Source organism: Gopherus flavomarginatus (genome assembly GCF_025201925.1).
Source record: "Gopherus flavomarginatus isolate rGopFla2 chromosome 13 unlocalized genomic scaffold, rGopFla2.mat.asm SUPER_13_unloc_2, whole genome shotgun sequence".
Classification (NCBI taxonomy): Eukaryota; Metazoa; Chordata; order Testudines; family Testudinidae; genus Gopherus; species Gopherus flavomarginatus.
The window spans coordinates 866,781-879,324 of record NW_026114610.1 but is presented as its reverse complement, the minus strand read 5'-3'; the positions used below and the strand labels follow the sequence as shown (position 1 = coordinate 879,324).

General features: G+C 46.5%; 1 protein-coding gene and 1 long non-coding RNA gene across 8 annotated transcripts in view; one reads left to right on the top strand and one right to left on the bottom strand.

Annotated features, from left to right (window-relative positions):
* Positions 1-12,544, top strand: part of LOC127041333 (zinc finger protein 3-like) — a 72,022-nt gene that overhangs the window by 16,132 nt on the left and 43,346 nt on the right. The window lies entirely within an intron of this gene.
* The window catches only part of LOC127041349 (uncharacterized), a 51,266-nt gene continuing 43,198 nt past the window's right edge, over positions 4,477-12,544 (bottom strand). Inside the window, exon 3 of the long non-coding RNA XR_007771634.1 lies at positions 4,477-4,575. This is a non-coding gene — a long non-coding RNA (uncharacterized LOC127041349). The remainder of the gene's footprint in view (positions 4,576-12,544) is intronic.

Sequence of the window (12,544 nt, the reverse complement as noted above, 5' to 3'; positions counted from 1 at the left end):
TTGGAGGATAGAGCAAAACTTGAAAGAGATTGTGATAAATTGGTGACCTGGGCTATAGACGTCCATGACATTCAACAAAGACAAGTGTAAGGTGCTACACTTCGGGAAGAAAAATCCAGTGCACAAATCCTGACTGGGAGATAACTGGCATGGCAGCAGCACCGCTGAGAAGGATCTGGAAGTTGTGGTGGATCACAGCCTCAACATGAAGTCAACAGCGTGATGGTAATGCAAAAAGAAGCAAATGCATTAAGAGAAACATAGCATGCAAATCACAGGTGGTGATAGTACTGCTCTACTCAGCACTGGTTAGGCCTCAGGGGGAGTCCTGCATCCAGTTTTGGTCACCAGTGACTAGACAGGATGTAGAGAAACTGGAAAGAATCCAGAGGCAAGTGACAAAGATGATCAAAGGGATGGAACACAAACCAGTGAGCAAAGGCTGATGGAATTGGATGTGTTTAGTTTGGAAATGAGTTAATGGGGGGGATTTAACAGCGATCTTCAAATACTCAAAAGGCTGTGTGAGCGTGTGTGGCTGTCCCTCCTGGTCTGTCTCAGGACAGAGCTGCAAAGTCTCCAAGCCCAGGCCCTCAGACAGGGTGGGGCAGCAAACAATTAGGGGCTTTGCCCAGGTCAAGCACCAAACAGTCTAGCGTCCTTGCTCGGCGGCTGGTCGACCAACACAGGCCTCCTGGCCAAAGGCGGGTGGCAGGAGGTAGGGGGATCCTGTCCCACCTGACTCCACTGGGTCCCAGCCCCTGGTCCTAACAGTGGCAGTGTAATCTGCCACTGGATCAAGGGGGGTCCACCCACAACACCCTTACTTAGTGTCAGGCCAACACTCAGCCAGACGATGGTCTAATTTCCCTGGGCTACTTCCTACAATCCCCAAGGTTTGGTACCTCTGGCCTCCATTTCCCCAGGGTTTGGTGGTCTGTGGCAGCCCCATCAGCTCATTGGCACCTCGACTGGCTGGTGATCCTGGGAGCTTTGGCCAGTCCTCTGGTGGCAGCCCTAGTGGGTCCTCAGTGTCCCACTCTGGCAGCGGGTGATAAGCGTCTGTCTCCTTCGGCAGCTCCAGCCCAACTGAGCTGCAGGGCCCCCTCTTGTACTTCTGCTTCCTGTCCTCATCTTCCAGAGGGGTAGAGGTGGCTTTCCTGGCTCTGTAGCCCAACAGGCAGGTTGTGGTCCCTGCTGGTCTTCCCCGCTACAGGCTGCCATACAGTGGATGGAGAACAGTTCTTCTTTCTTGTCACAGAGGACAGGAGAAGAAGCAGGGGGTTCAAACTACAGCACAGCAGAGTTAGATTAAATCTCAGGAACAACTTCCTAACTGGAAGAACAGTAGGACTATGGAACAGACGCCTAGGGCGGTGGTGGAAAGTAGTTCACTGGAGGCTTTCAAAAGGAGGCTGGTTTAGTCACAGCAAATCCTGCACCTTGGCAGGGGGTTAGACTAGATGACCTTTGTGGTCCCTTTTAACTCTATGGTTCTAAGGGGAACCGGGGTTCACCCTTGGAAAAAGCTAAAGCGAGCGTGTCACTCATTAAGGGTATGTCTGCACTGCGTCTGGAAGCTGCCTCCCAGTCAGAGTCCATGCTGACTCACTACAAATAACGGGTGTAGGTGCTGTTGGTTGGGTTGTAGCTTGGGTTCTAAAGCCAGAGGTTGAGGGGGGTGGGTGGGCTGGATGGTCTGAACTCCAAGCAGAGCGCTAACATCAAAGCAATGTCTCCACAGCCATTTTTAATGCACTAGCGTGAGACTCAGCCTGGAAGGCGGCCGACTCCCTGATGCACCTTAGACGTATCCTAAAGAGGGCGGTCCCAAGGGAGACTGTATGAACGTTGGGTCACCTAACTCCCTGTAAATCCATGACCCAGCCCCCTCCCTTGGCACCCTGTCACTTAGCCTTAGCGAGTCACAACTGAGGATGCCAAATTCAGGACGAACTGCTGAGAAATAGGGCAAACACAACCCAAAACTGGTGTTTATTCTTTTATAAGTTTCAGAGTAGCAGCCGTGTTAGTCTGTATCCACAAAAAGAACAGGAGTACTTGTGGCACCTAAGAAACTAACATTTATTTGAGCATAAGCATGCATCCGATAAAGTGGGCTGTAGCCTATGAAAGCTTATGCTCAAATAAATTTCTTAGTCTCTAAGGTGCCACAAGTACTCCTTTTATCAGATAGATCAAACCAGCCACAAAAGTAACTTCTGTTTCACCACACTGGCTAACAAGAAAACATAAAGGCAGTTTTCTCAGGCATTCTGGTTCTTATAACACCACCAAACACACTGGATTCAGAGATGAGTGGTTCTTTACAACCAGTGTCATTAAATGATAGTTTCTTCTGATCCCAAGGGGCCAGCCACTCCCAGGTCAATATACAACTTAAAACTCACCCAAAAATCATGCTGGTGCCAATCCTTTAGTAGGTAATATCTAAAGGTTTATTCATAAAAAGAAAGAAAGGTGAGAGTTAGAATTGGCTAAGGGAATCAATTACATCCAGTAATGGCAAAGTTCTTGGTTCAGGGTTATAGCAGTGGTGGAATAAATTGTTGGCTTAAGTCAAGTCTCTGGAGTACATGCACAGCTGCGATGGGTCATTCAGTCCTTTGCTCAGAGCTTCAATCTGTAGCAAAGTTCTTCCAGAGGTAAGAAGCAGGATTGAAGACAAAATGGAGGTGTTTCCAGGACCTTTTATAGCTTTTGCCGTGTGGAGGGCATCCCATGGTTCTTACTGTGGAAAATTAGAACAACAGGATGGAGTTTGGAGTCACATGGGCAAGTCACATGTTCATGCCCAGTTTCCCTCAGTCATTGCAGGAGGCCATTACCTAGATTCCAGACAGCACATTTCCATGACGGTCCACTCAGTGTAGATCAGCTTCTCCCATGATCCGCTGTCAACCAAGTGTGTCTTGATGAACCACTTAATTTGAAAGTCCCTCCAAGATGTGCTAGCTAGCTTCCTTGTGGGCATTACCCTGTTATGCTTATAAGAAGCGTACAGCATCTTTTACAGGCGAAAAGGCAATATGCCGCATTTATTGAAAATAGAACAATTCGCATAAGTGTTCAGTCACACATCACACACACAAACACACACACACTGTCCCGCCAGTCAGTCTTACAGTTACCAGTCCAGAGTCTAGATCAACCTAGTGGCCAACTAGGTTGATCATGGGTAGGAGGAGCTGGGTTCTGTTGGTCGTGACACGATGCTCCGGGGAAGTCTTGGCAGGATGAACCCAAAGTTTCATGGCAAGGCACCTTGTTTATATAGTGATTTTCCTTCATTGGGACCAATGAGTTTTGCACCGTCATGCTGTATTCAATTGTTTGACGGTGCTTGTTATCTTAAATTGTCCTTCTCATCCTTTATCTTATTCTTTCATTAAGTCCCTCAGGGAGCTCTCCCAGGCTGGTTTTGATCACAGCTATCTTGTCCTCACTGATAGGTGCCTGTCTCATTTTTAAAATCATCAGTCTGCCCTCCTCTGACATTTCAATAGGAGCGTGTTGCAGCCTCCTGGTGTCCTTGCGTCTTTCTTCAGTTCTTCCCTCATACATATGGTTCAGCGATGACCTTCACACTTATCTCTTAACATGTACATTCCTTATTCACACATAAAACAGAATTAATTTACACAGAACATTTTACACAGGAACATCAAATTGCCATGCAAAAGAAAACAACCATGGCATTCTTTTACTTATTTTAAAATGCTAAACCTACAACAAATTGGTGACCCTCAAAGGTCTGTTACTGCCTTGAAATCAGTCCAGACACAGATTCTGGCTGATGTATCTCTACCCACTGGCCCGTTAGCCATTCCTTTCTGTTACTCAAAAAGGGTGGCTGGCAGGATGTGCTCAGATCATACACCAATACACTTAGTGCACGCTACATAATTATTAGTTATCCTTCATTCCAAATTATATAAAATACAAACATAAAATCCTACTACAACATTTGGGGGAAGAGTTTGGGGGAGTTCAGTTCCTGATTTTTATTTGACCTCTCTCCAGTACTTGTTTTGGTTTGGCCTTCCCCTTTCCATCCCTGTCTGAGGTTTCTGTCTCTATCACAGCAGGTGATGCAATGGTACGTGAGAAAGAGGAGCAGAATTCTCTGCAGGAAAATGTTGAGCAAGTGGATAAACACAGAGAATTATGGCAAAGATCGAAAAGGAATGTGTCCAGGAGTCATGAGCAGGGAAACTCCTGTGAGAGTCAGCACCGACCAGAAAAAGAGCAGGGAAACCAGCCAGGGGAGAAAGTGGGTAAATTAATTTCACGAGAAGGAACTCAGAAGGACCTCAAGGAAACCACAACACAGCAGGAAATCCTTATGGGAAAGAGCAAAAATACATGCACTGTGTGTGGGAAAAACTTACGTGACTATTCAGCCTGTAAAGAGCATCATAGAATCCACACAGGGGAGAAACCCTATGAATGCAGTGTGTGTGGGAAAACCTTCAAGCGCAGCTCACATCTTATTTCCCATCAGAGAATCCACACAGGGGAGAAGCCCCATGGATGCAGTGAGTGTGGGAAAACCTTCAGCCGCAGCTCACACCTTATTACCCATCAGAGAATCCACACAGGGGAGAGGCCCTATGAATGCAGTGAGTGTGGGAAAAATTTCACTCACAGATTCAGCCTTATTAATCATCAGAGAATCCACATGGGGGAAAGGCCCTTTAAATGCCATGAGTGTGGAAAATGCTTCATTAACACCTCAACTCTTTCTAAACATAAGAGAATCCACACAGGGCAGCGGCCCTATGAATGTAGTGAGTGTGGGAAAAACTTCACTCACAGATCAGGCCTTTCTGAACATCAGAGAATCCACACTGGGGAGAGGCCGTATGAATGCAATGGGTGTGGGAAAACTTTCAATCGGAGCTCAAACCTTATTACTCATCAGAGAATCCACACAGGAGAGCGACCTTATGAATGCAGTGAGTGTGGGAAAACCTTCGCTTGGCACTCAGCCCATGTTAGTCATCAGAGAATCTGCCAGGGAGCTCAACACCATAAAACCCTCTAGGGCAGGGCTGCTCAACTCATAAAGCAGTGAGGGCCATATTAGTCCAAAGAAAACATCTGAAGGCTGAACTCCCCTCCCCGCCCAGCACCGACAGAACACCACCCCCACCAAAACACACACACACCCAGTGCTGCCTGCACTGTGGAAACAAACCCTCCTTCTCCAGTGTCACCCCGCTGAAACAGCTGTGGGCCAAAAAGGAAGATTGGGGGGGTTACTTTATTAAGAATTTTTCAATTAAAGCAAACTATTTTTTAAATTATTATTTTTTAATGAATCAGGGAAAAATGAAAAAACACCTGTTTTGTTGAAAGAAAACTTTGTACTTTTCATAATTACCTTGCAAATTTAATGAGAGATATTGCATCTCTTTTGGGCAACAAGCTTGTCATATTCAGGTGTCATATGTGAAGTGGATATTTTCATTATGTCTTCCAAATGGTCGTCAGTCAGAGAAGAACATTGCTTGTTTTTATTCATGTTCGTGGTGGAAAATGATTTTTCACATATGTAGGTGCTTCCGAAAATGCTGAATGTTTTCAGTGCAACTTCAATAAGATTCTTGTATTTTTCCTCATCCAGACTTTTGTAGAAGTCCCACAGGCTGCTTTCTCTGTGCTTATATCGGTAAACTGCCGAACATTGAAGTTCACTAACCTCCAAATGCAAATCTACTGGCACTTCCTCTGGATCCACAGAAAAGGGATCTTCAATCAGCTTCAACTGGACATCGTCATCTTTAGACAAAGTAAGTCTTCTGTCAAATTCTTCAATCAAAAGATTGATGTGCTTTGCATATTTTTCTCCTAACTCAGTGTGTTTGTGCTGAGGGATACACTGTGCACAAGTGGGAAAGTGACACATTTCACTTTTTGACAGCCGACTTCTGAAAAGTTTCAATTTCATTTTGAAAGCTTTCACTGCTGCACACATTTGAAATATAAGTTGATTTTTTCCCTCTGAAGTTGAATGTTGAGATCATTCAGGTGTGCTGTAATATCACAAAAGAAAAAGAGATCTTGATTCCAGGACTCATTTTCAAGCTCTGGTAATTTTATTGGCCCATTTTCTATGAATTTTGCTACCTCCTCTTTCAAAGGAATGAAACGGCGGAGCACTTTTCCTCGACTCAACCACCTCACTTCCGTATGACTGCACTCAGTGTTTACCCCTTCAAGAAGGGCTCGGAATGTCCTATGTTTTAGTCCTCTAGAACGGGTGTAGTTTACAATGGAAACTATCACTGACGTTACATGCTCAGATTTTAAGACTTTCTACACAAAACCTGCTGATGTAAATGCAGTGATGTTTGGTTATTTGTCTCCCAATAAATTCTTCAAGAAGAGTAACTGCTCCAACATTTTTTTCCACAGATAGCTGGGGCACTATCAATACAAATGGCCATCGAGTTTGTGAAATCTAAGGCCTGACATATCATTCATGCACTTTATCACTTCACTGGAGATTTCTTTTCCGGTTGTGTGACCTGTCATGGAGCACATGCCAGCAAGTTCTTCAGTAATTTCAAAGTTATTATCAATACCTCTAATAAAAATAAGAAGTTGGGCGGTGTCTTTTAAATCGGTGCTTTCATCCCTAGCTAGGGAGTAAAAGCAGAATTCACTGACTCTCTGCTTTAACTGATCACTTAGATTGGTAGAAATGTCAGCTATTCTTCTCTGTACAGTCATGCGTGCTAGACTGACATTCTCAAATATTTTCCTCTTTTCTGGACATAACTCAGATACAGCAATCAAGATACACTTTTTTAAAAACTCACCTTCTGTGAAGCATTTCCCAACAGCAGCAATTTCCTTAGACATTTGAAAGCTTACTTTAGTAACTGTATCATTCTCAGTATATATGTATTTCTTCGTCCATTCAGTGTTGAAGACGCTGTGCTGTGATTCTCTTTTTCTCTTTTTCTTTTCACTCGTGGTAGCCATTATGAAGCTCAAGATTTTATTGAATAAATTCACGCACAAGGGAAACACTCACAGTCACGCACAAAGAGAAGAGATCTCTCACGGTGCATGGCCCACTAGCAAGGCACTGACTGTGTGTGGAAGCCTGTAGAGGGGGAAAGAAACAGCGCGCTTAGGGTGACCAGATCACAGCAGTAAAATAGGACCCGCCCCCTCCCCTCTCAACCCCACCATCACATCCCTCTTCACTCCCTAACCCCCCGCTGGCTTGCTGCGTCCCTCCTAGTCAGTGCCCCACTCACCTCTTTTCACCTCCTCTCTCCCCTGCCAGAAACCCCCATGCCCACCCCTAGGATCCCTGCTGCCTCACTGCTCGCCTCTTTGCCCACTCGCCCGCCTCCGACTTGCTGCTCACCCCAGCTCGCCCCCTCCTCGAAGTATAAAGCGTCATTCAAAGACCCAGGGATCACTATATTACTGCACACAGCAGTCAATCAATGCAGTTGTAGATACATCTCTGCATTATCTATTTTTGTGTAACTTGTATATCACTTTGCATTGAACCTTGGTAGTATGTTATAGCGAGCCCCTAAGGTAGTATAATTAAAGTCAAAGAAAAATGTCTTTTTGCTAGAAGTAGAATCAGATCTTCCCTCTACTTGGTAATCAGTTGCCCTGTTGAATGAATGAGGTGTGAATGAGAAAGGCATGGAAGGCAGCACTTCCAGACAGCTGCAACCCTTGTAGAGGGGCTGGGAGCCAGAGCAAGGGTTCATATTACAAATAAGGCATAAATAGTCAGCAGTGAGGATGATTCACCACAGGAACAAGCTACCAAGGAAAGTGGTGGATTTGCCATCTCCTGATGTCATTTAATGAAGACTAGATGCCTTCTGGAATGTGTTTGCCCCCAAAGTAGCTCTTGTGTCATACAGGAGGCCTGTGATATGCAGGGGATCAGATTAGATACTCTAATGGTCTCTTCTGGCCATAAAGTTGACTAATGTCTGAGAAAACTGAGTGTAGCATTGAGAGCAGCGTCTGATGTTTTCCTGTCTAGCCAGCTTGCTTCCTAGAACGAATGCTCCTTGAGTGGGGTGATCCACAGGGAGTAGCTCAAACCTCCAAAGTGCCTGGCCAGGGGCAGGACATTAGCACAGCAAAGGAGGGGTGTGGCAGTGACATCACAAAGGCCTTTTGCAGGTCCTCAGACTATTGGTCAAAGGTGGTGGGGAGGTGGTGACCTCACAGAGAGATGCTGATATCAGCCAGGGAGGACAGAGGCAAGGGGCCAGGGAAACCTCAGAGAACCCTGTGGCTTTGCTTCAGCAAGTCTCCTTCTCCAGGTCTCTCTTTGAGGACTGAGAGAGTATTCGGGTCCACGGATGTGAGCGCCAGGAGGAACCTCTTTTAAATTTTCTCCTTCCCTTTTGTCAAGGTATGATTCCCCACTCTGAACCTTAGCGTCTAAAAGATGGGGTACCTGCATAAACCCCCCTAAGCTTAATTACTAGCTTAGAAATGGTAGAGCTGCCACCCCCAAAAATATAGTGTTTTGGGACACTTTCTGGCCCCCAAACCCTTCCCTGGGGACCCCAAGACCCCAAACCCCTTGGATCTCAAAACAAAGGGAAATAAACCAATTCCCTCCTTTCTTCTTCCCAGATTCACCCCTCCCTGGGTTACACTGGGAGATCACTGTGATTCAAACTCCTTGAATCCAAAAACAGAGAGGAAATTCACCTTCCCCCCCTTCTCCCCCCTTCCCAGACTCTCCCTGAGAGAGAGACAGTGATCCTAACACAGAGAGAAATCAGGCTTTTCCTCGCTCCTTCTCTTCTTTCTCCCACCAATTCCCTGGTGAGTCCAGACCCCGTCCTCTGGGGTCTCACACAAGAATAGAAAAAACAATCAGGTTCTTAAAAAGGGAAAAAACTTTTAATTAAAGAAAGAAAAAAAGTAAAAATTATCTCTGTAAAATCAAGATGGAAAATGTTACAGGGTCTCTCAGCTTATAGATACCAGAGAGAATCCTTCCCCCAGCACAAATACAAGTTGCAGCAAACAGAGATACAATCCTTTCAGCAAAATACACATTTGCAAATAAAGAAAACAAAATACTAAACCGTCTTTCTAACTGGTACTTACTAAATTGACCAGAAGAGACTGTATCAGAGAGATTGGAGAGAAACCTGGTTGCACGTCTAGTCCCTCTGAGCCCTCAGAGTGAACAAGAACCAAACACTAACAGCACATACAAAGACTTCTCTCCCTCAAGATTTGAAAGTGTCCTGTCCCCTGATTGGTCTTCTGGACAGGTGACAGCCAGGCTCACTGAGCTTGTTAACTCTTTACAGGCAAAAGAGACATGAAGTACTCCTGTTCTATTAACCCTTAACTATCTGTTTATGACACCTTTTAGTGATTTTACTAGAAAACAACCATCCCTGTTTAGAAGGTAAGAGCTTCCTCAAGGTTTGAAACCTGTTCAGTCTGATCCATCAGGTGACAGTTGAATTCTAGGCATGGAAAACACGAGCTTAAGGAGGCAGAATTTATTCTGCACCTGGGATTTTGTCCCTCAGAATCACTGGGGACATTAGGGTTTGTCCTTTTTGTTTCACCTTTTCCTCTGTCCATCCCTTCCTCCTTTCTCCTTGTCTCTTGCTTATTTGTCCTTTCACCTGTTCCCCTCCCAACACCAAGAGTGAGGGGTGTGTGTGTGTGTGTGTGTGTTGCGGGGGAGTGCTCTGCAGCTCCCACTGTGGGAGGTCCACCCAAAACTGTGGGGCTGAAATAGTGCTTGGGCAGTGATCCCCACCGGTGACCTGGGCCATCCTTTGGGCTCTCTGGTGAGAACCCTCGGCCTCCCGTCCTCAGTCTCTACCCTGACTGGCTGAGCAGGGGGTTATTGACAGGGAGGAGACTCAGGTCCTTGTTGTTCTCTTTGAAGACCAAGTAAATAAGTCATAACCACTTATATGTTTGATGAATTTTGCTGCTTCTCTGCATTAATTGTCTCTGAGCAGTTCATGTTTCTCTCTAACACTGCAGTTCTCCTAAATTACTTGCTGAATAATTACTATGCACTGTTGTTGGTATGCAGCTCATTCGAGAACACTTTATTCAGGTCGTTCAATGTCTGAAATTCAAGATCCGATGGTTAGTTTGTGAATCAGGGGTCCTATTCCCTCTTGGGTCCTATTCCTAACTCTGCCAGTGACTGGCTGTGTGACCTAAGACAAGTCAATTCTCCTTTCTCAGCCTTAGATTCTCCCTCTTTCAAGTAGGGATAATAATGATCCGCTCCTACCTACCTCATGGTGGGTGAAGTGTGGGGATCCACTGGAGAGTGTCACTAGTGTAACCCTTCTGCCCCTCTGAGTTGGCAGCAACAAGGGCCGGGTTCAGTATCCAGGGGTTCAGTTTCAATAACACAATGCATAACCGGTTTGAGCCCCCACCCAGTGACCTGGGACAATTACATACCACCCCCCCTGGGTGCCTCTAGGAGGCAATACTTCCCCACTCGCAAGCACGGAGTCCGAGTGTAGCAAAATCCTTTTAATAAAGGAGAGAAACAGTGCAGCATCCCATTGGAGAAACACCACAAACGGGATAACACAAACCTTGAGCAAAAAACCCCACCTCAAAGTACGTTTGGCAATGTCTAAAGTCCAAATCACCTCAGAGTTCAAAAGTTCATCTACAGGGTTCTGCCCCACCCCCAGCCTGGGTGGAAATGGGGGGGCACATAGGGTGTAAAAGGGGCACCTTACGTGGGCCGAAGCCGACTGCCCCGCCTCTCCGTGGAGATCTGCTGCAGCCTTCACCACGATCAGCTCTGCTCTGCTCCTCCAGCCATCCCCGCAAACTGCTCTGCTCCACTTGCTGTTCCACAAGCTGCTCCACCATATGCTCCACTCCACCAGCCGTCCCATGAACTACTCCAGCTGGCCCTACACATTGCTCAGTTCTTCTCTGCTACACTAGGCCACTCCAACCATCCTGCAAACTGCTCTGCTCCACTTGCTGTTCCACAAGCCGCTCCAACCGTTCCACACACTGCTCCGCTCCACCATATGCTCCACTCCACCAGCTATCCCATGAACTACTCCAGCTGTCCCCACACATTGCTCAGTTCTTCTCTGCTGCACTAGGCCACTCCAACCATCCTGCAAACTGCTCTGCCAGCCACTTAGCAATATATCTCTTAAGCTCCCCCACTAGTTAGCACAGCACTCAGTGATCTCAGCTCTTACTGATTTCAGCTTGTAGTAGTGGAGCCCCAGTGCTGGTGCAAAGTGAATTCAGCTCAGCAGCCTCTAGCTAGGTTCCAGAGAGAAGGAGGTGCAATTGGTGTGCCAGGCACTCAAAGGTGCCCCATACCATCAGGTACACATATCTATCCCCAACCTCTCTCAATTCACTGGGTTTTGGCATCCATGTCCCTTGTCTAGCGAGTGCTACTTAATTGATGTTGAGACGTTCTGTCATAAAGCAGTCTCATAGTTCCTCATTCACGTAATCAGGGTGACAACACTTTATTCCTCCTGCCCCAGTAATGAAGAAATGGGGGATCTTAGAGCTGTCAAAATAACCATCTCAGGCTGCCATGGGCTGTGCTAGGCAGGGTGGGTGTGCCAATGCAAACACCTGAAATTCCTTTCCACACTCCCTGAAATTCTTTCCACACTCCCCATAGTTCACCACCAGATGTCAGGGTAGAGCTCATCTTGACTCTGCTCACTTCCTCCCCCCAGTCGAGAATTTGTCGTCCCGACAAATCACATTCCCTAATATACCAACTCACTGGTCCCCTCCAAAGGGCCTCAGATAGCCCACTTTAGCTTCCACAAACCTGTGTGCTAAATGTATTGGCTCTTCACTAGTCACCCCAGGTGCATTGTAAGTTAACCGTTTCACTGGTCTTATTACCCTGTCTCGCCTATTGAGAATCCCTGTTGATGTGATAGAGGGGACATCCTCTTGAGTGACGGATGGAGAGGTTTCCTGTGAGGTCCCCTCAGATACTGGCATAGGCCCCTGCATTTCTAGTTCTAACAGTGGAGGGTCAAAGGTGCTCAGGACATCCTCCATCTGTATGTCGCCACTGTCCAATAACCTGTGTATATCATCACACGAGGGTCCCACCAGTGGCTCAGGAGTGTCAGGAATGGGCCTAAATACTTCTGCCATAGGGTTTAGGGTGGAAGAGGAGGTGCTCTCTTTTGATTCAGCTTATCGAGACTGAAATCTTGTCTTCATCCCAGGATACACCACGGTTGTGTCTTCCTCCTCAGACTCACTCTCAGATGTGCTGAGTAGGTGTAGGTTAGCTGCAGGGGGCCATCTGTCACGTTGGAAGGCGGCTTTGGTACAGCACCTTCGTTCTGCCCAGTTGCCCTCTTGTGGCCCATCTCATAAGGGGTGCCTACCAATTCCCCCCAGGGAGCAAAAGGTTTCTATGAACGGTCTTTGTCTGTCCTGGACCCTCTTCAGGTTTGATCTTGTAGACCGGCAGGTCTAGCTTTTCCATCAGCAAGTAAGG